Below are 22,538 nucleotides of genomic sequence, written 5' to 3'. Positions count from 1 at the left end.
CATCCACAACTGACTCTGGCAGCTTATTCCACTCATTCACCACTCTCCAAGTAAAAAACCTAGCTCTAACACCCCTGCTAACCACATTTTTGCCCAGCTTCCATGTATGGCCCCTAGTCCTCCAACCACCAGTCCTATTCTCAAAAACATCTTCTGGATTAATCTTATAAAAACCCTTCTGTAATTTGAATGTCTCAATCATATCACCCCTTTTCCGCCTGTCCACAATTTTTGCAATGCACAAATCTTCACCCTATTCTGATAAGGTTCATTCCACAGACCTGCTATCATCTTGGTCACTCGTCTCTGGATCCTCTCCACCTCCTCCCCATCAAGAAGAAACCCTGGCGCCCATATCTGGGCACAGTAGTCTAGATGGGATCTTATCAAGGCTTGATATAGAGGAACAATAACTTGTTTGTCTCTGCTTGTTAAAGTATTTTTCAGCAACCAAGTGATTCGATGAGCTGATTTTGCCACTTTTGCAATGTGCCCCTAAACTTCAACCCCTATCCACCGACACTCCCAATTCCCTGGCCTCATCAATCTCCTGGAGTACGGTTTCACCAGTGTGATATACTGCTGCTAATCCTTTCACTCCAAAATGCATAACCTTACACTTTGCCACATTAAATTGACATACATTTCGCCTAGCCCAGTCCTCCAAACTATCCAAATCATCCTGCAATATTTTGACATCCTCTGCACTCACAATTGCTCTACCCAACTTCGCATCATCAGCAAACAAGTGAATAATTCCTCTCAGATCCTTCCCTATATCGTTAATGAACAAATTAAACAGCAGTGGTCCAAGAAAAGAACTGGTCACAAGCCGTCTTTTAAACTCCACTCCTGAATAATCCACTGTCTGGTATCTCTCCATCAACCACCCTCCTATCCATCTCACCAACCCTATATCCATTCCTATCTGCTCCAGTTTACTGATTAGAGTTCCATGTGGTATCCTGTCAAAGGCCTTGGCAAGGTCCAGTAAAATCACTGTAAACCCATTACCCTTATTCAGTTCAGCCGTCACTGTGTTATAAAACTTGAGCAAGTTACTGAGGCATGATCTACCCTTCACAAAACCACGTTGTCCCCCATACAATATCCCATTTTCATCTACCCAATCCTGTATTCTTCTCTTGACTAATTTCTCCAAGACCTTGACAACGATTCCTGATATGCTAATCGGTCCGTAATTTACAACAGAAGTCTTGGAACCTCCTTTATGCAGTGGAACTATTTTTCCCTCTTTCCACCCCTTGTGACTAACCCAGACCTGAGACTTAAATTAAACAAAATGGTCAAGGGTACTGACAATTCTTGAGCCACTTCACATACGACACGAGTTGATATGCCATCCATTCACACAGATGTATTGACATTGAGGTTTTGCAATAGACTACTAACCTATTGGTGAGTAGTCTATTGCAAATTATACGGGAATTGTGGTGAATTTCATTCACCACAATTCCCGTATAATCTATTGGTTTATTCATTTCTGCTGGAAGACCAGCTGGAAGATATATTATTGCAAAGTGCTTGCTCAGTAATACAACTATATCAACTGATTCGGTTACCTCCCTACCATCGACATTCTTTAAAATCATTCTACCATATACATTTTTTCTTTTACTTGCAACATATCGTAAAAACTCTTTAGGATTCTCTTTAGCCTGCATGGCCAATGTTCTTTCGTAATCCTTTTTTGCTTTTCTTACCACACTCGTTACCCTTCTGGCCTGCGCTTTATACCGTTCATGTGCCTGCGGTCACCTTTCTCCTTAAATTCCCTCAATAGTTGTTTCTTTTTTTTGCAGCTCAAGCTTAAAGGTGTTATTCATCCATTTAACCACTACTTGATGTTATTCGTACTCTAGGTATACAGTCAGCCATTGCTTCATGCAAACACTTCTTAACCGCCTCCCATGCACTATCATCTTTTAGCCCTTGCAGTTGTACATGCCATGGAACTGAACTAATCAATCTCCTAAGCTTGTCATACTTACCAGCCCGATAATTCCACATGTACCCTGTCTTAATTGTAAATTCCACACCTTTTGCCACCTCCCAAGTGAAAACCCTATGATCACTCTCACCAATTAGTGGCAACGTGGTCATATTTGTTACCAAATTCTCAGATGCAATTACCAGGTCAAGCACTCTCCGACCCCTAGTATTTTCCATTACATACTGTCGCAGATAGTTATCCCTTAATAACCGCATAAAATCCAAATCCTTCTTCCAATGTGTCCTCTTTCAATCAATGTTACCATAGTTGAAATCTCCCATAATAATTACCCTCCTTCGGCTCATTTCTGCTATTTGCTCATGCATACTATCTCACCATCTATTCAATGACCTGGTCTATAGCAGCACCCAACTGTATATTTTGTTCTGCTAGTTTCAATCTCACACCAAATAGCCTCAAATGTGCTCTTTTCTCATTCCTGCAGTTCCACTTCTATTCTTCTTGGCTGTAGAATCTCATCAGCTATCATCAATAACACTCCCCCCCCATTTTATTCTCCCTGTCACTCCTGAACACACCATACCCCTCACATTTAATCCCACTAGCTGTGTCATCTTCTGTCAGCCATGTTTCGCTAATGCCAATAACCTGTAGTCTGGAAGTGCCAACCAAGGCCAAAAATTCTTCTTTCTTGTTCCTAATACTTCTAGCATTTGTATACATGAATTGCAGAAGCCGATTTGTCCCATCCCTATTTTGATGCCTTATACTAACTATCCCATTCTGATTCGTGGTCTTTTCTACTCGCTTGGGCATAGTACAGTCTCCCTAAAATCTGCATATCTACTCCCCCCCTCCCTCCTTAATAACTCTAGTTTCCCTGATTCTGCACATTCACTTCCACTACATTCGACAACACCTTTTCAAGTCTCAGTACACCAAATCCATTCAAATATATATAATCCATTTAATATAAATCCTTTCGCCCATTGAACTCATTCCACACATCCACAAATTCCACACATCCACAAATTCCACACCACTCATCAAACATAATTCACGCATAAAGTCATTAGCAATTATGGCCCTCCTTCTATACTCTTCACTGTCATACCACAGCAACAGACTTACCATTGTAATTCTCTCACTCTTCTCTTTGGCTACCACAAGCAATTCCTTCACATCCTCACTCATAGCCATTTTGTTTTCTTTCAAATCATTTGTACCTGCCACCACTATCAATTCTTTCACCCGCTGCTTTTGCATTCTAATTGACTCGCTTACATTCTTAACTATGGAGCGGATCATACCGAAGAAACTCACAGCATACACAGACACCTTTCATATTATCCCCAAAACACAATATGGTTTTCAGAAAAATAAGGGAACATGTCTGTTGGAAGACTTTACAGACGTAATTAATACCGCCTTAGACAAAAACAAAATTGCCATGGTAGTCTTCACTGATCTAACTAAAGCATTCGATACACTCACATATCAAACCATGTTAGAAAAGCTGAGGCATGTTGGAATAGACGGGCCTCTTCACAGGTAGTTTACAAACTACCTTTAAAGTAGAAAGCATATCACACGTATCGGGTCAAACCGAAGCAGAGAACTACCAGTAACCTGTGGAGTACCACAGGGAGCTGTACTCTCCCCAACTCTATTCAACATTTACAAGCACGATATTAATCAGCTACCACTCAAAGGTAAGATATTCCAATACGCAGACGATACAGCAATAATATCCATCCACAATAACGCAAGCATAGCCCAAACAAATATGCAACATGACATAAATCTGATCACCGACTTGCTCACGAAAAACACCATACACCTAAACTCAGAAAAGACAAAAATAATGATATTCATAAATCCACTGACTCGACCAGTTGATAACAAATATATAACCATCCAACATCCACTTTCCAACATAAAAAACACACAGAACAGCAAAACCACTACACTCACTCGGGTTGAAACAATACGATACCTTGGAATTTACTTCGATGCAGATATGAACTGGAATAGCCACATAAGCCATCCACCAACAAATTCCGATTAATAAGTGGCACATTCTACAGGGTAAAAGACATAGTTCTCATACGCCAAAAAACAGTAATAATATACTAAATACCAAAATATACTAAGATACGCTATAACAACGTATGCTTTCTGTGCACCCTACAAATTAAATAGATTAATGTCGCTACAGTACAAAATGATAAAACTGATCTTTTGAGAACAAAGAGAAATTAACAACCTTATGTACATTGCAATGTCAGAACACAAAATACTGACAGCAAAACATTTATGTCACTATGGAGCTTTGCTAAAACATCATTTCGATGCCAACTACAGGACAGTCAGAAATACATACCGTATAACAAGACCTCAGACAACTAATTATATCACATATAAATACAATAATCACTACGGAAAGGCCATGCGATACTTCTACATCACAGACATGGTAAACAAATTACCTTTTGAATATAGAAACCTTACAAACTACAATAGCCTGAAAAGAGCTCTACTATAAACATACTATAAACAAGAAACACGCACCCAAAATACCATACAAACTTAATGAAACAATGTATTCGTTCAGGCTTCTAGTTCAGCGACGCATCAATACATTCCAAGTTATTGTGCGTGCGTGCGTGCGCGCGCGCGCGCGTGTGTGTGTGTGTGTGTGTGTGTGTGTGTGTGTGTGTGTGTGTGTGTGTGTGTGTGTGTGTGTGTGTGTGTGTGTGTGTGTGTGTGTGTGTGTGTGTGTGTGTGTGTGTGTGTGTGTGTGTGTGTGTGTGTGTGTGTGTGTGTGTGTGTGTGTGTGTGTGTGTGTGTGTGTTAAGTAGACGCGCATTCGAAGTTGCAATCATTTAACAAGATAATTCTAAAAATTTGCTTGAAAAAATAGATGGTGCCCGTCGCCCTATCGGTATTTTAGAATGTGCTCTAGGAAAGAAAAAGGTTGGGAACCCCTGCTCTATAGGGAGAAGGACAGGGGTTTTTAGCCCTATCTAACTTTTGGAGACTGAGGGCACCGTTCAGTTTCCACTGGTAGTTAATCAGAGATAACTGGCTCAAAAGTAACACTAATCATTCTCGGCATTGGTGAAGATAGATGTGGTCCCTAATCCTAACACTATGTTTTACTGTCTAAAAAATAGCGTAGGCTCTGTAGTGGCTTTTCTTGAGTTTATAGGACAAAATAAACGTCAGTTTCCTGGAGAAAATCTTCGTTGCAAGTGCCAGAGATCAACTAATTTTGTCATCATTATTATTATTAGTAGTAGTAGTAGTAGTAGTGGTGGTGGTGGTGGTGGTGGTGGTGCTGGTGGTGGTAGTATTTATACTTCTGTTGTGCATTAAAAATTATTGTTATTAGATGACAGCATTTACAAAGTTAAGAAATCTCATCTCATTTAGCACTGTAGTTGGAAGAATGGCGGGACAATGTGCTCATCACTTGCAAACGATCTCATTTCGATCGGCGTCATACCAACAGATATCTTTACGTGTAAATAAGGTGAGTTGACTGACCTTATACGAGGTAGCTTGGTTTTCATCTGAAATAAGGTAATCGTCTAGGGGAAAACATGCAACTGACAAAAATACCAGCAAAGGGAGGAAATGTGATGACTTTCATAATCTCTATGAAGGTGTAAGGTGATCATAATAATAAACAAAAGGCATTAAACTTAAATGAACTAACTAGAATTAAATCTTAAAAAAAAGATCTGAATTTTTGCCTATGGAAATGACAATTGCATCTATAGCATCTATAGGCAACTCAAAGAAACAACATTGTAAGTTCCATGCTAGTTACCAAATAGATGAACTTATTCTGTCTTTCTTCAGCTGGCTCCTGAGTTACTCAATTTCTGCCATGAGCATGTCGGTTTATTCTCACGAAAATGGGCTTTTGATCCCTGGACTCAAGATTTTGTTAGTTGAGAGATGAAATCAAGAAAACCATAGAGTTCACAGCATTCCAGACTATGATACACAATATTAGTGCTAGAGCCCGCGAGCTGAGGGCAGTTGTTTGCTATGATCTCTCCCCATGTGCCAATTAGGTTTAAATTTAAATACCGTTATACGCTGACTCCTTTTATTCCCCGAAGGGTATAGGCGGGATCATTTAGACCCTTCGCCAATTACAGAACTCTCACTTTGATAGTCTTAAATGAGCGTTCGGTGATTGGGGAAGGGTCTAAATGGCTTTGCCTACACCCTTCGGAGATCAAAAGGGATCAGCGGACAGTGGCATTTAAATTTTTATAAATAGAAGTGCTTTAACTTATCTTCAACTCTTTTTTATTCTTTTCATTGGCTTTCATACTATTTCTTTAATCGTTTTCCTCTCTCTTCCTCTGGTATATATTTTTATGTTCTTGCTGTAATCTGTTTGGTGGCAATCTTTTCACGTGATACTCCATTTGCTTCCATAATTATCTGTTGTTTGAAAAATTGATTCTTGTGTAAAATTTCTATTTCTCTGTTTAGTGTATACTACCATTCTTAAAATTTTCATTTCTGTTGATGTTATTCTTTGTCGGTCTATTTTTTTCATTATACATTTTTCACTTCCATATAATAAACGGGTTTAGCTAAACTATTGAATATTCTTAATCTCGTATTTTATTTTTTACTAAATTTGGTTTAACGATATTGTTAATCATGTCTATAAGTTTGATGAATTTCTTAATTTTACATTTTGGATTTGTTTCTTCAATGTAGTTTATAAATCCAAGATAGTTAAAATTATTAACTCACCTTCCACAATGAAAATTTGTTTTAGGTGCAAAGGTTGGACCAGGGAGTTATCGAGGAGCCACCTCATTCTTGCTTGAACTTCTGAAAATATTATTATCATTATTATTATTATTGTATTGGTACCTGCATGGAGTTCTAAGACTTATCATGGAAGTCCTCAATTATCCACACAATATTTCTCTTTTCTCTCTCTCCTTGAATCCTTTCACAGACAAAAAAACTCACAACTGATTCTGGGTGCCTTTTGCAATCATTCACCACTCTCCAAGCAAAAATCTTGCCATCACACCCTTACTAACTACACTCTTACTAAACTTCCAGGAAAGACTTCTCCTTCCCTCCCTTGAGCCAAGTCCTAAATTATTTTCTTCATATTAATCCTGTATAATGCTTTAAATAACTTGAATGTTTCTATCATATCACCCTATTCTTCGCCTAAAAACCAACTTTTCAACCCCAAAATCCCCAATCTATCTCCATAGGGAATATTTCACAGACCTCTCACCATCTTAGTCACTCACCTCTGGGTCCTCTCTGTCGCTTTCGTATCCTCGGAAAACCACGTGACAATACATGAGCACAGGAATCCAGATGTGGTTAAATCATGGCTTTATAAAGAAGACTGATAACTCCCGTATCGCTGCTTATTAATGTATTCTTCAATACCTAAGTAATCCTGTGAGCTATCCTGGCTACTTCAGAAATATGTCCTCTAAACTTTAACTCTGTATCTACTACTTTCCCCAAATCCGCAGTTTCATCAATTTCCTTGAGTCCCGTTTGTCAATGTGGTACACAACTTGTCAATGCATAACTTGACACTTTTCCATATTAAATTGCCACCTTTTCCATAAAAGTACTTCACCTGGATGATATACCCATTCAAAGTGTCACTTATTAGCTTATTAATTTCGTCTACCTCTGTGACATCTCTACCATCATCTCATTAATGAAGGATCAATCCTCATTCCAGTCTATGTCCACTAAGTTGAAGTCCCCATAACAATTATTTGATCTACACTCATTCCATTAAGTTTTGTACCTCCTGGCGTATAGCAGCAACCAATTTTCTATCTCATCCTATTGAACTCAGTCTCACACCATATTGACTGAACAGAACTCCAATCTGCACAACTGACTCCTACTCTTGTTGGCAGCAATTCATCCTATCATCAGTGGTAACCCATTCCCTGTCCAGTCTATTCTATCCTCCCTTAAAATACTAAATTCATCAAATTATATCCCTGTTACTACATCATCTACCGTTAGCCAAGCCTCATTAATTCCTAAACCATTTGGCGAGGTTGCACTCACCAAATTAGAAAAGCCCTTACTTTTATTTCTGATGATTCTACCATTAGCATATAGAAACCGTATATCCCCTTAGGTTACCAACCACCCTTTACATCCTGAATTGATTATCCAATTAGATTATGCGTTTTTTTTGTGTTAATTAATTTCATGGATACACTCACACACCCTCGCCTGCATCCACCCTAATTTCTTCAGTCTTTCTGACTTTTCACTTTCACACCCTCAAATAATGAAGTTCTATGTAGATACATAACTTTGAATCTACTTTGCAATCTTTCTGATCATTAAAATCAGATCATAAATCCAAATGTGACGTGACGAACCTTTATCATGTCCTTTCAATCAAATAGTGAGTTAGCTGGTCTCATGAAAAACTCTGTGTGTGTGTGTGTGTGTGTGTGTGTGTGTGTGTGTGTGTGTGTTTTGGTGGATTTTTTGTGTATTCCTTCTTACTTATAAATTTAATTAAAACTGAAAACATAATATTATTTATCATTATTTTGTATTATTTTTAATTCGCTTTAAGTGTATTGCTATTGTTTATTTATTTTTCGTTAAAATTGTCAATTCAGTAATTTTCTTATAAGTCCGGGTAAATGAATTAATTTGGATCAGTGGAAGTCAAACAGCTAGCCGAGTGAATACGAATATAAACAAAGTGTAAAAAGTCGATTGTAGCTTAAATATTAAATGTTCCAAAGCACATTACATCGATTTTTTACTTAGGTTAAATCCCATGTGAATATTGTAAAAAAAAACTTTGTTTGTCTCAGTATAGTTTGTATTAGATGTTTTTGTAAATAACTCTTTTGAAGCTAACTGTATATACTGCTTTAATAAGAATATATTAGTGTTAAAAACAAAGACAATGCTTTTGTCGCAGAAGCTGTACATGATGGCATTAGAAAGATTGTTATTGAAACTTGTATGTATGAGAAAGGCTTGCAGGCTCTAAGTGTAAACATCTCCGCAGTCAGGCAGAAAGAGTTCAAACAACTTTCCGATGGCCGACAACTTACAATCAAAAGAAAGCGGAGGAGAACAAAAGGCGTGCCGAACTTGAAACTTAAGATGAAAGACTCATACCGATTCTTTGGGGTGGCCAAACTTCATGCGAGGTCTCAGAGGAGGCCTAATAAAAAGGGACTGAAGCAAGCAGAAGGGGTCCCGGTTCAAGAATCTGTCAGAGAGGAGGCCGCCCAGTCCAGAATCGCCATCACAGAGACTGTCCGGATTCGCGTTGCTTGAGAGAGGAGTTTCCCGCTTCCAGAAAGGAGCTTCTCGATTTGAGAGGTCGCTAGAGAGAGAAACTACTTCTAGGCCGCAGGCAAGGTTTCAAATTGCCGAATGGAAGAGTTCCAATTGCCGGAGAAAAGTTTCCAGGCCAGGTTAATGTCAGACATTCACCAGTGTGTTGCGTTTTCATTACAATTTGATGAATCAAACGACTTCACTGATATTGCTCTGTTATTCGCATGGTATTTCAAGATTATTCAACTAAAGAAGAACTTTTGAAAATTATACAATTGGGAAAGACTAGGAGAGAAGACATTTTTTCTGCATTTGATGAATTTGTGAAACAACACAAACTTCCGCTTTTTAAACTTATGTCTATTACTACTGATGGTGCTCCTGCAATGATAGGTAAAATCGATGACAAATATCCCGATTTTTTAACGTACCACTGTATTATTCACCAACAAGTACTGTGTAGTAAAAGATTAAACACAAAAGCTGTTTTGGATATTACATTTAAAATTGTAAATTCTGTTCGACAAAAAGCCCTGCAACGGCGGTTATTTAAATTACAGACAGATAATGATAGGGAACTTCTGTTGTACAATAATGTTCGCTGGCTCAGCAGAAGTCAAATTTTAGAAAGATTTCTTGTATTAATTAACGATATAAAATTTTTTCTTGATGAAAAAGGAGATATTTATCCACAATTGAGTGATAAAGATGGTTACACATCATTTTTAGTAGATATCTGTACGAAATTAAGCAATTTAAATTTATTATTATTATTATTATTATTATTATTATTATTATTATTATTATTATTATTATTATAAAAACCTCCATGCAGTCAAAGACTCATCGTGGGAGATCCACTGTTATACACACAGTTTATCATACTGCGCCTTAAATATATTCACTGTCTCTGCACACACCACACTCTTGGGCAAAGCATTCCAATCACTCACCACTCTCCATGCAAAAAACCTGCTCCTCACTCCCTTGCTCACACCCTCCTTATACAGCTTCCAGGAATGACCTCTTGTTCTCCTGCTATCCTCACCCATTCTGTGCAAAACCTCCCCGACGTTAATCTGGTAATAACCACTCAACAGCTTATATGTCTCAATCATATCCCCCCTCCTCATTCTATCCACCAATTTCTTCAAATTGCATTTTGTCAATCTGTCTTCATACTCTACATTCCAGAGACCAGAAACCACCTTAGTCAATCGCCTCTGAACTTTTTCCAACAGAATTTCATAATTTAGAGTTACAAGGTAGAGATAAAAATTTAATTGACATTTTAAGTTCAATAAAAACTTTCCAACAATACTTACTTTTATTAAAGAAAAATATAAATGACTGCGAATTTAGACATCTCCCATATTTATTAAAAATTTCTGAACAAAATCAAGAAATGCTTCACTATGATTTAAAAGAATGTATTCGTAAAATAGAATTAGTTGAGGAAGAAATTAATTCAAGATTTAAAGATTTTAATAAAACTGAAATGATTGTATCTTTTATCAATAATCCATTTCAAGAAAATTTGAACATCACAGAAATTTCAAATAAAATTAGTGGGCTGTTTGCTATAAACCAAACTGAAGTAGAACTTGGGATAATAAACATTCAGAATAGTTTACATTTAAAATCAATAAACAATGAAGTCATTTGGAAGAATGCACATGAACAATTCCCAATATTAACTGATATTGGGCGAAAAATTCTCTCATGTTTCGGATCGACATACTTGTCAGAATCCGCTTTTTCAAATATGACCGTCATAAAAAATCAATTAAGAAACCAAATTACAAATGATTATTTGGATGATTGTCTGTGATTGGCCACTTCTTCATATCAACTTGACTATGAAAATATCACCATGTCCAAACAATGCCAAATTTCACATCGACATTTTTTTTTTTAATCAACCCGCATTTCCTGTAACTTGTGAGTTTGTAATTAGTCTGTTGTTTTTTCTAACTTTGGTTTTCCAAAATAGAGAAATAAATATTTTATTTCATTATATTTGTTTTTTTTTGTTGTATTAAAATATTTGTTGCATTAAAATAATTAAAAGTGATAAATAAATTTTTAAATACACAAATAAATTTTTTGTTGCGTATTTTTTTAGTTGTTTATTTTTAGTTGTTTATTTGTGCATAATCAGATATCAGCTTGGGGAAACGTGATCTATATAAGGGAATAGATCGCCGAATAAATTTTTATAGAAAAGTAGCTCGGTTAGTAAAAAAGGTTGAACACCACTGCTATAGAGTATTATATTTCTATCCACCCATTCCTAAATTTTATTTTTAACCAACTTTTCCAATACTTTAGTTACCACTACGAAGATATTAATTGGGCTGTGATTTGCTACTTCTGTCTTGGAGCAACTTTTATGTAATGAGACTATCTTAAATCTTTTCATTCCTGAAACTTAGATTAAACAACTTCGTCAGAGGCACTGCCAGTTCACTTGCACATTCTCGTAGCACTCGAGCTGACATACTGTCCAGGCCCACTGCTGTATTCACATTGATATTTTTCAACTGAATACCTCCAGTTCATCTACCTCAAAGATGACATCAGTCTCTATCACCTCGGTAACTGCAAAGTCACCGCCTGGATGATATACCCTTGCAAAGTGATCACAGTAACTGAATTATTTCTTCTGCTAATGTCACTTTCACACCATCTGCATGAATAAAATTATCTTCTCATAATCATTATTTCTCTTACTTGCTACGTAAAACTACGAGCATTTTGTTTATTAATTATCTTGAAAAGGGTAAAATAATAACCGGGGAATATTATTCCGATCTTTTAACCAGACTAGACAAAATAAGTCGTGAGAAAAGACCCGGTTTGCAGAAATAAAAAATCATATTTCATTAGGACAATGCACCTGCCCACACAAGTGTTTTGACAATTTGAAAATTAAGGGATCTGCGCTATTATTTGATGGAACATCCACTCTATTCCCCAGATTTGGCTCCCTCTGACTTCTATTTCTTCCCAAAACTAAAACTCTTCCTCGCTGGGCAGCGATTTTCTTCGAATGAAGAGGTGATTGCAGCTGTAGAGGGGTATTTTGCAGATCTTACTGAGAACCACTACATGAACGGGATAATGGCGCTGGAGCATTGCTGAAATAAATGTACTAGTCTTAAGAGAGATTATGTTGAAAAATAAAAATAATTTTGAAATTATAAATTCGTTTTTTCATTGTCAGACCGAGAACTTTTCAGACCACTCTTGTATATGAATTTGCTTTGGCCTTCCCAGCTAATTTTTATCTCGAAATATGATTTAGCTTTTCTTAACATACTGGTTTCACTCCTTGCTTGTGCTTTTACTGCTCATGGGCATGCTGATCATATTGTTGTTTATATTCCTTTCACAATGCATTCTTTTTTTGCATCTCCTGCTTTATACTTCTAGTCATCGACTTGATTCTTACGAAAGGATCAAGTCGATGACTTGATGTATGCACTCTTGCTCAAACAATTCTCAAACACTTCCCATGCACTAATGACATTCATTCCATGGAGCTTCTTATGTCATGGGACTGCTCCAATTTGCCTCCTAAAGTAGTTCATAAAATTCAACTTGGACTGAAATATCCATATGTTGAGCAACCTCCCTGGACAAGACTGCATGGTCACTTTCCCCGATAGGAGGTAGAGTTGCTACTGCATTTAGATAGATCTTCTGATGCTATTACCGAGTGCAACATTCTTTAGTAACATCATTCATTAGTAACTGCATAAATTGAATTTCATTTTGCCATGTGCCCTTTCTTCCTTCCAATCTATATAACGACAGTTGAAATCTCCCATGATAATTGCTCGGCCTGCACTCATTGTGCTATTCTGCTGACAAATGTCTCCCACATCTTCTTCTGAAGCCCCAGGTGTATAACAGCAAACATTTTATTTTAAGTTTAAGGGAGATGGTAAATCCCGTATTATTGTACAGCCGGGTACGAAACTCAGATCGAAATCAAAATTTCGTACCAGGCTGTACAATAATACGGAATTTACCATCTCCCTTAAACTTAACTTATATCACTTAAATTAAGGGGATATTGAATCCCACATAGTTTTAAAACCGAATAAGAAACTCAAAGATTGGAATCAGAGAGTTTCTTGCCGAATATAGTAAACTATAAAGTATCGGCGGACACTAGCGTTAGCCAATGCAAGTGATCCTAGTACATAGTACATTACTGGGCAACTCGTTGCAAAGGTGGAGGAAGAAGTTCAGATCGCTATTCTTAGGTATTTTCCATAATGTAAAAACACATTTCTTAGGAAATGTATGCTGTTATTACATTATGGAGGGAGGTCACTACCCAGACCGGTTTCAGCCTTTTTTGAGGCTTCATCAGTGAGCAGCTAGACCTAATACCATAGTGTATAGCGAAAAGAACTTATGTACTTTGCGAACGAGTTTTCCAAACAGGTGCAACCATTAAGTTACTAAAGTATAAAGAGCTAATAAGCTTCATTTCGGCAATGAAAACATTACTTAGCATTGGCTAACGCTAGTGTCCGCCGATACTTTATAGTTTACTATATTCGGCAAGAAACTCTCTGATTCCAATCTTTGAGTTTCTTATTCGGTTTTAAAACTATGTGGGATTCAATATCCCCTTAATTTAAGTAATGTTTTCATTGCCGAAATGAAGCTTATTAGCTCTTTATACTTTAGTAACTTTATTAACTTATATCGCCGGTAAAATAGTCTTTTGGCTTGTTATAACATTTTATTTTGTCCTATTGGCCTCTATCTCACACCAGACAGCCTCCTCCTCCTCCTGTCCTAATTCTTCTATCTTCTCTGAAAATACAATGTCCATTATGTTTTATTCATGTAACCACATCGTTCTCTGACAATCAGGTCTTACCTAATGCTAATACTTTTTGGTCAAGTTGAGCTGATGATCTCCTTCGACTCGTAGTTACCCTTACATAATATTATTCCATTCACATTCGCATTCGAATCCTGGAACCTGCATTATGTCATGGCCCAGCTCTTTACAATCATTTTTGTACTCATCTATACCAGGGATGACTATTTCCTCACAGTCATTTCTGTGTACAAATATTTATGTAGCTCTAAAAGTCCAAATATTTTCACAAAAAGTTTACAAAGGTCGAGCCCAGTAAGATCTGTGACTTGTACATAGATGTATGTTATATGTAAATAATCCCAATGAGAGTTTGTATATTGCTCTATGCCAAATAAGGGAATATTCTAGAAGGTGTAGTATTAAGGCAATACCTTGTCACTAGTAAACAGTATATTCAGAGCTTTGTAAAGACGTCAAACTTTGTGTGTGTTCTACATGGAAAGCTCAAGGTCAGTGCAGGTGGACCGAGAAAAGCTTCAAACGAATGTCCGCTGCCAGAACGAATATGATTTAGGGATTGTAGGAAGGAAGGGTCAGTCAGAGAAAAGGATCAAGGGATATCGCCGAAATATTCGGGGTTCACATATCTCCGCACAAGGATTCGGAAGTGACCGAATAAAATGCATAGGCGAAAAGATCGCATCATCGGTTCGAGAAATTTTCGTCAGTGATCCAGAGGTCGTGATCGAGAAGTCGCCAACGATTGTCCGGCAGATGTAGGCCATCGAATACGCGACTTCAGGAGAAATCATGCAAGAAAGATGACGAGGAGCCTATCTTCCAGGCAAAGCTGATAGTTGACGACGAATTGACGAGTCTTCGCCAGGAGCTGTTGTCAGAGGGAAGAAATTGCTCCGTTAATCCAACGCGCATGCAAGCATTCCACAAGCCGATAATCTTCGCCCGAAGTGCGGCAGGACAGAGTATCCTTGAAACATCAGTAGACCTATTGCCGGCGTAAAGAGGGATTGAAAAATCTGACAGGGAACGGAAGTCCAGTTCGAAGCCAAGTACACAGTGGGTAGCAGCTATAGAGTGAGTTGACCCGTTTGTTAAATTTCCTTAAGCTTTTAAGAGAACACTTATTAATGGACTGTAAGTAGAGACTGATCTAAATAGGCATATCTAACAGTTAATTAAGTGTCAGGAATTTGTAGTTTGAATTAAGTCATAGTATAAGTGTTTGCTGAATTGGTGAAATTTGCCTATAGAATATTCCCAGCATAGAAAGGAAAGAGCAATTGTGTGTAAAAGATATTGTTTGTGTTCGATGAGTAAGAGTTAACATTTAAGTAATAAGTACCATTGCTCAGTATAAATGATTTATGTGATATTAAGAAAATTAGTTAAATATGTGATATGATTTGTGTGAGAAAATGTAGGAACTTAACTAGTCTATTTATGCAGATTTGAATTGTGATGTATCTTTTTACTATTGAAAATGTAGTGTAAAATTTGTCTTATGTGAATTAAAATTTTGTTGTTTAAATATTAATAGAGTGTTGCCTGATATTTTAGTTTTTTGATGCACTGTTCCAAAAAAACAACCGAGCTTGTGAGCGGGGAAGATTGATAATTAATACGAGAATTAGATAAAGGGATAGCCACGACTGCATATAAGAGTAAGGAATGATATCTACCGAAAGTAGTAATATTTAATGCCATAAAAGGATTTCCTGAGGCACAGTCACTAATTCAAATAAATATCTAGAGATCCTTGGTATAATAAAAATAGGAATACTGGAGGTAAAAATAAGGAACAGGAGGATATAAGTTTAAAGTTAATAGAGTTGTATAAGGGAAAGAGACAAGTTAAAGATTTGGGAATTGACGATAAGATATATAATGTAGAAGAGAGATATAAAGAAATAAGATGAAGTAAAATATAGAAAAACCCTAAGATATTACAATGGCGCAGTAACGACAGGATATTAAAGAAATAAGGATAATAAGGATAATATAGATTAAAAACACCTCATATTTACATCTGCACTCACACTCATTCGTCCCAGGTGTGGCTATATACATGCTCGATTTCTTTCCCCCTAATATCTCTAGTTTCCTTGTTTTGCACTTCCAACCGCTCAATGAACAACATTTTCTCCAGTCATCTAACGATTTAAGTGCACTCCATCATGAATATACAGGTCCTTACATCCATCAAATTCACTTTCCACATCTACAACCTACACACCATTCCTCCTGCATAGTTTTTTCTTATTGACTTATTGCTATCATGACCAATCATTGCAATTTATTCATTGATAATCCTTGTTTGCTCTCATTTTAATATTTCAAATTGTATATACACACATATCAATGAAAAGATCATATAATTCTCCTTGATAATCTGACTATATCATAAAATATCATGTCATTTTTCTTTTTATTTCTTCATCTTCATTGCTGTTATTTGTTAAATTTTAAATTGCTTTGGATATGGAATAAAGAGCATACGGATTCAAAGATTGGGATATCCATTGACATAAAGTAGTGATCTGCCCAATTTGGCTTTCATGGTTGCTGATATAAATCTGATTTCTGTGGCATGAATATTAATATCATTTCTTTAGGACTGTGTGCTGTTTTCATTCGCTATTTCTTCTCTAGTATAGGATGAAATGGCTGAAACTGCTCCGAAGTTGGACATAATTCAAGTATACTCTGGGTTGCTTGATTCAGTATTTAAAGTATTAATGTTAACGTCTTCAACTATAATTATAAAAGGATTCATGTTTAATGCCTATTTTTGTCGGCAGATTTCCAATTCCTCCAAATATGAGTTAATGTTTTCTTTAGGCAGCCTCTAAATAGAAATTAGTATGAAACTCTCCCTCAATAACACAACTCTTAAAAGTCAAACAAAAGTTTTTCTCTAAATAATATTGATTTTGTTAACTAACAACGTATTTTAATTTAATTTAGATAATAATTGCCACATCCATTTATGCTGTAGTAACTCTACGTTTAGGGATCACTTACATGTGTACAGTGGATTCCCATTTGGATAATGAAGTGATTGTTAACTTTGTGGCAGTGAGGTAAGGAATTTGATTGATGAATCAACTCAAGATGCTTACTTGAACTAAATAATGTTTTAAGAGTCATTTGAATATGCATTGACATGGTGGTCGTCTTCATCTACATTAGGTCATATGTTTCCTAATTCCAGAAGTATCCAGGAACAAAGTCGATGAATTTTTATTATTAGTAAATGAAACAGAAGTACTGTAGGCACAATGGAAAGGGTGTTTGCATCTATAGTACTAGGCAAGCTAAAGAAATATCGTTATGAGTTCGATTCTAGTCATCGCCTAGAGGAACCTTTTCTAAGCCTTTCTTGGCCATATCCAGAGTTAATTGATCTATGGCACAGGGAAGCGGTTTTTTCCAGTGGAAACTAGCATTTTTCATCCCTTAAATTCAAGAAAATCTACGGTAGGAGTCATAATATTTCAGACCACGAGATGGCTGTAGCCTCTGCTATGCACCCCTCCCTGGACACAAATTAAAAATCACTAATATTCTTGGATCAACTATTCTATGATTGGTAAAGGAGGAGACTAGGTGTCCACTTGTCTTCAAAAATTTAGTAATCTAAACAGATGGGCTTTGAAATAATGCCGGATCTAATATACACTTGACATATAATTTTGCATCGCCGAACCGAAAGCCTTTTGACTCTTTATTTTAGTAAATACTTTACACATCGACTGAGAATTCGCCTACGAAAGATACACCACTCCGACATTTCAAGTTCTTCAATACTGAACAAGAGTTTTTGCTCTCTTAAGGTTTCTGCCTGGTCTCTGAGGAGAACCAACCAGTTAGAAACAGCTGTCAGGTCAGTGAAACCCTATCAAAATGGACTAATAGATGTTTAGGCAGAGTTCATGTTTTCTAAGTAGTCCGCGCTAAGGCAACTCATAAATGCCGGTGAGTGTATTCTCGTAAGCATTCTGGTCAAATTTATTTTTACAAAACTTTCATATTTTGATAGTTTTGAAATAATGCTGTATCTAATGTCCACTTGACTTATATAATTTTGAATCCGAACCGAAGCCTTTTGGCTCCTTATATGAAGAACTATAAGGCAAATGGTTATAAAAGAATGAAAGGCAGATTAAGGCAGAAAATTTAGCATAAAAAACAGCAAATACAGTAGATCCAATATCAGAAAGAATGTGATAACTCGACCCAGAAGTAATACATAAATTCCTGGATTTGAGGATATGTACAGAAGGTTTAAGTTTAGAGGGCATATTGTAAATGTGGACAGAAGAACTAACCATATTACCTGACTGTCGAAGAATACACTGACAAGCAAAGTTAGATAACTGTTGCTCTGTCAACATCCAGCACAGCGATACTCAAGGTGTGTCCTACACTGGCGGTAGGAAAGGACTTGTTTGAGTTGAATCTCATCTTTTTAACTTGTGTAATTAAGCATTCTTTTGCTGATGTTATTATTTTTTTTTTTCAATAGAGTTGTTCTTCATACATAACACGCATGTAAGATTGTGTACTCTGCAAGATCCACTTCACTTCTGGGATTTCCTTCAGACATGTATTACAACTTACATGATTGTATTCAAACTTCACTGAGAGAAAGACACTCAGTGCTTTGTAAAACTTGTTTTTCCATACTGTACTTGGAGCACATGTTTCAGGGTCGCCTAGTCGGCGAGAACAGTGATTGAATCACCCTTCGGTTTTGATGAGATTAGACTAACGTCCTAATGCTATCTAAGTATTTCTGATTAATCTTAACATTAGCAGGGAGATTGAATGGCACGCTTTCAACATAGCAGCTTAACGTTATGCAGTATCTTGTAGACTGCTAATATTAGTAGCATAACCTTTCGATTAGCTGGCTTAATCTATAGCTGTCACAGTGTGTGTGTGTGTGTGTGTGTGTGTGTGTGTGTGTGTGTGTGTGTGTGTGTGTGTGTGTGTGTGTGTGTGTGTGTGTGTGTGTGTGTGTGTGTGTGTGTGTGTGTGTGTGTGTGTGTGTGTGTGTGTGTGTGTGTGTGTGTGTGTGTGTGTGTGTGTGTGTGTGTGTGTGTGTGTGTGTGTGTGTGTGTGTGTGTGTGTGTTTACAGTCCCTCTCAGAATGGCGTTAGCCATCTTGATAAGGCTATACATGCATATGTTACTTTTCCATATCTTTGAACCACCAGAAGAAATACCGCAGTAAGAAACTTTTTCTGAACTTTTATATATTTATTACGCATATATTATACACTAAGATGTTCCTAGAGCACTTTGCAGATTAACTGTTCCTATTTTATTTAAATAAAGAAATACTTCAAATTAAGCTTATCTTATTTAATAATTCCGAATATTTTTGATATGTTTAATTTTTTTTTTTTTTTTTTACTTCCTTTAGTTTTCTACAAAACATTTATTTCAGTTTCGCTAGTTACGCCACCTAACCACAGGAAAATGTTTGCAATTTAGAATGGTAGATGATATGTTTTCCGTTAAAGTTTAGTTCCTGCAGTTAACAGTTCATAAAACCAATCATTTTTGTATCCTTATAAGAAATATTACATTTATATGGATACTTTTAAATTTAGAACTTGTATTATAACTTACCAGATTTGAAATGTTCACTTTGAATTGGCATGATTCGCAGTTATGAAAATATGGCTTGCAGCAGTTTTGAAGCTTCTTTTAAGTACAAATCCATGGGAATCAAATAAACTGGTAGGTACATAATTATCGGAAGATTTTGTTTTTAGATACTTGCGAGTTTTAAAGAAATGTTTCGCGCTTGCATGCTGCATGGCTACGTTATTGATATACGATATTTTATTTTCAGATTTTTAGGTTGTATCTCAATTTCGTACTAATTAAATACTTCTACCATTAACCTATAATGATCTCATAAAAAATAAAGCTACTCACACACACACACACGCATTGCTACATGCACATATGCATGTGCATGTAGCAATGCGAAGATTCTGTGAATCAGATTTTATTGGAGGTTTTTACATTACGAAGTACATCGTAACTTGAAGCTCGCTGTTCAGGCTATGTGCACTGCCGCACACGTATGTATAAGATTCGAAATGCTTTGCCAGGATTGTCAATGGAATATTAAGACCTTCTGCAGAATCAAAAAATCAAAAATAAAATAAATAAAAATTAAGAGGCCGAATTACAAAAGTGACTCTTATTGCTTTATTTGATGTACTTCAACAAAAATTTCGAACATAATATTATTTATGGCACATGTCTTATACGTACCATAAAAATGGGTTGGCAACCATTAACATAGCTGCCCAACACGGTACAAAGGAAAGTTTAAAAAAATTAAAAAAAACTGACAAGAAAAAGCGAGATAATAACAAAACCAATACAAAATATTTTCTTGATATAATTACATATTTATTTGTATACTTTTGCATAAAATATAGTTTCATTGTTTAATTAAATGTTTTGTATACTGTATAATAGTTTTAAATTCCAAATTTATATTTTGCGTCCAGCTGAACATTAGAATGAAAGTTGTTGTAAATCATGAAGCACGGCAAAAATATTATTGACTCGTATCAGCTTTTTACGGTGAAAGCAATGATATGTAGAGATACACTGCTTCCGTATGCTGCAGATTGGATTGCATTATACAACTAACATAGCGATTACAGCCAACATAGTGCAATTGGATTAACAACGGGAATTGCACTCTTCGAATGGAAAAGACCTGAGTTGGATTCTTGTCGTTAAGAGGAATCTTCATGGATTTCTCTCGTAATGGGTCTTTTCAATTGAAAGTGAGTTAGCCGGTCTCATACAGGCAAACCGACCATGATAGCACATACAACTGACATATAAAAAATACTGTTGGTGGTATATGGCGTTCGTGTGTAGTATAGAGAACTGTCGTTGGAAGGCTGCCAAGTAGAGTCCATTCATGTTGAAGGGGAGAAAGAAATAAGGCGATGTACGAATTGGTCACCAACACACGAATTTACGTGCTTTATACGTAAAAGTTTCCAACTGTTATACAAGCAAAATAGTTATCACTTAAAAAAAACTACAATGATCATAAAAGAGAAGTTAATTTTCCGACGTGTAGCAATAAACAATCCAGCCCACAAGACGGATTGATTACCCTATAATGGGAATGGATTCTCCTTCTTTTCACATGCGCAGAAGAGTCGAAGGGTCTCGAATCTGTGGGCGTACTATAGTGTCTTTGTGGTAGTAGCAGTTGGACGATTAAGTAGGGAAGGTGAGTAGTGTATAGTAAAGTATATTGCCCTCCCGCGATGAGTCCTTGGGTTCCGTGGACGTGTCACGTAGTAATAATAAATAGATAAATAATATTGCGATGTGATGTGATTGGAGGAACTTTTCATTGATAGTAACAACTAATGACAATTTGGGATTTTTTTTCTTTTTGGTAAGAGATAATATAAAAAAGTAGTACGCGCTGTAATATGCTGTGTATTATTTAATTTAATTCAATTTTATTTAGAGAATAGAATAGTAAGATACATAGAAATAACTAATCTTTCATCAAGTTAGTGGTGGGACCGTGAAGTTTTTCCACGGCAATCAAGTCGTACTGTACGTTCCTCTAGAAATATTTGAGATGTGTAACGTGGCCGATGTGCGAAAAGACACGAAAACGAGTCACATGACACACTGATATTGTGTGAAGAATACGTACATATAGATGTAAAAATATAAATGTAAATATCAATATTGATACAAAAAATATAAATGTTAATTAGTAGTCGGAAGCCACACGTAATACGAGTGTTACATGTAATATGCATATATGCATTGTATGCAATGAAGCATGTGGAAATAAATTACTTCCCGGTAGGGTTACTATTGGGAGGAAAACGCAAAATACACACACACACACATACACACACACACACACACACACACACACAGAGAGAGAGAGAGAGAGAGAGACTAAAAACAGGAAAAAGTTAGCTATCCTAACTTTTCAGCTAAAAATTAGCTGGTCTCATAAGAAAGCGGTAGGATTCCTCCTTAACGTGGGGAAATAATCGAAGAAAAACTACAAATAAAAGACTGAAAAAAGTAGTTTTACGCCTTATCAGAAGTAACAGCATGTCGTACTTTGATACTCAGGCACTTTGATTTCAACGTTTTCATGCTTGCGTCTTCTGATAAGACAGAGAAAAATAAAAGTGAAAGGAATCAGAAACGTTCTTGATGGAGAACAGAATCTCTCAGAATTTAAAAAAAAAAGATGGTTAACCTTGAATATAATATTAAAATAAGTATACAGTTCAGTAATAAAATACAGAATTA

The sequence above is a fragment of the Typopeltis vanoorti genome, chromosome 23, assembly GCF_054136105.1.
Source record: "Typopeltis vanoorti isolate ZY-2024b chromosome 23, IOZ_Tvanoo_1.0, whole genome shotgun sequence".
Taxonomy (NCBI): domain Eukaryota; kingdom Metazoa; phylum Arthropoda; class Arachnida; order Uropygi; family Thelyphonidae; genus Typopeltis; species Typopeltis vanoorti.
The sequence above is the reverse complement of the archived record's forward strand: the minus strand, read 5'-3'. Positions refer to the sequence as shown.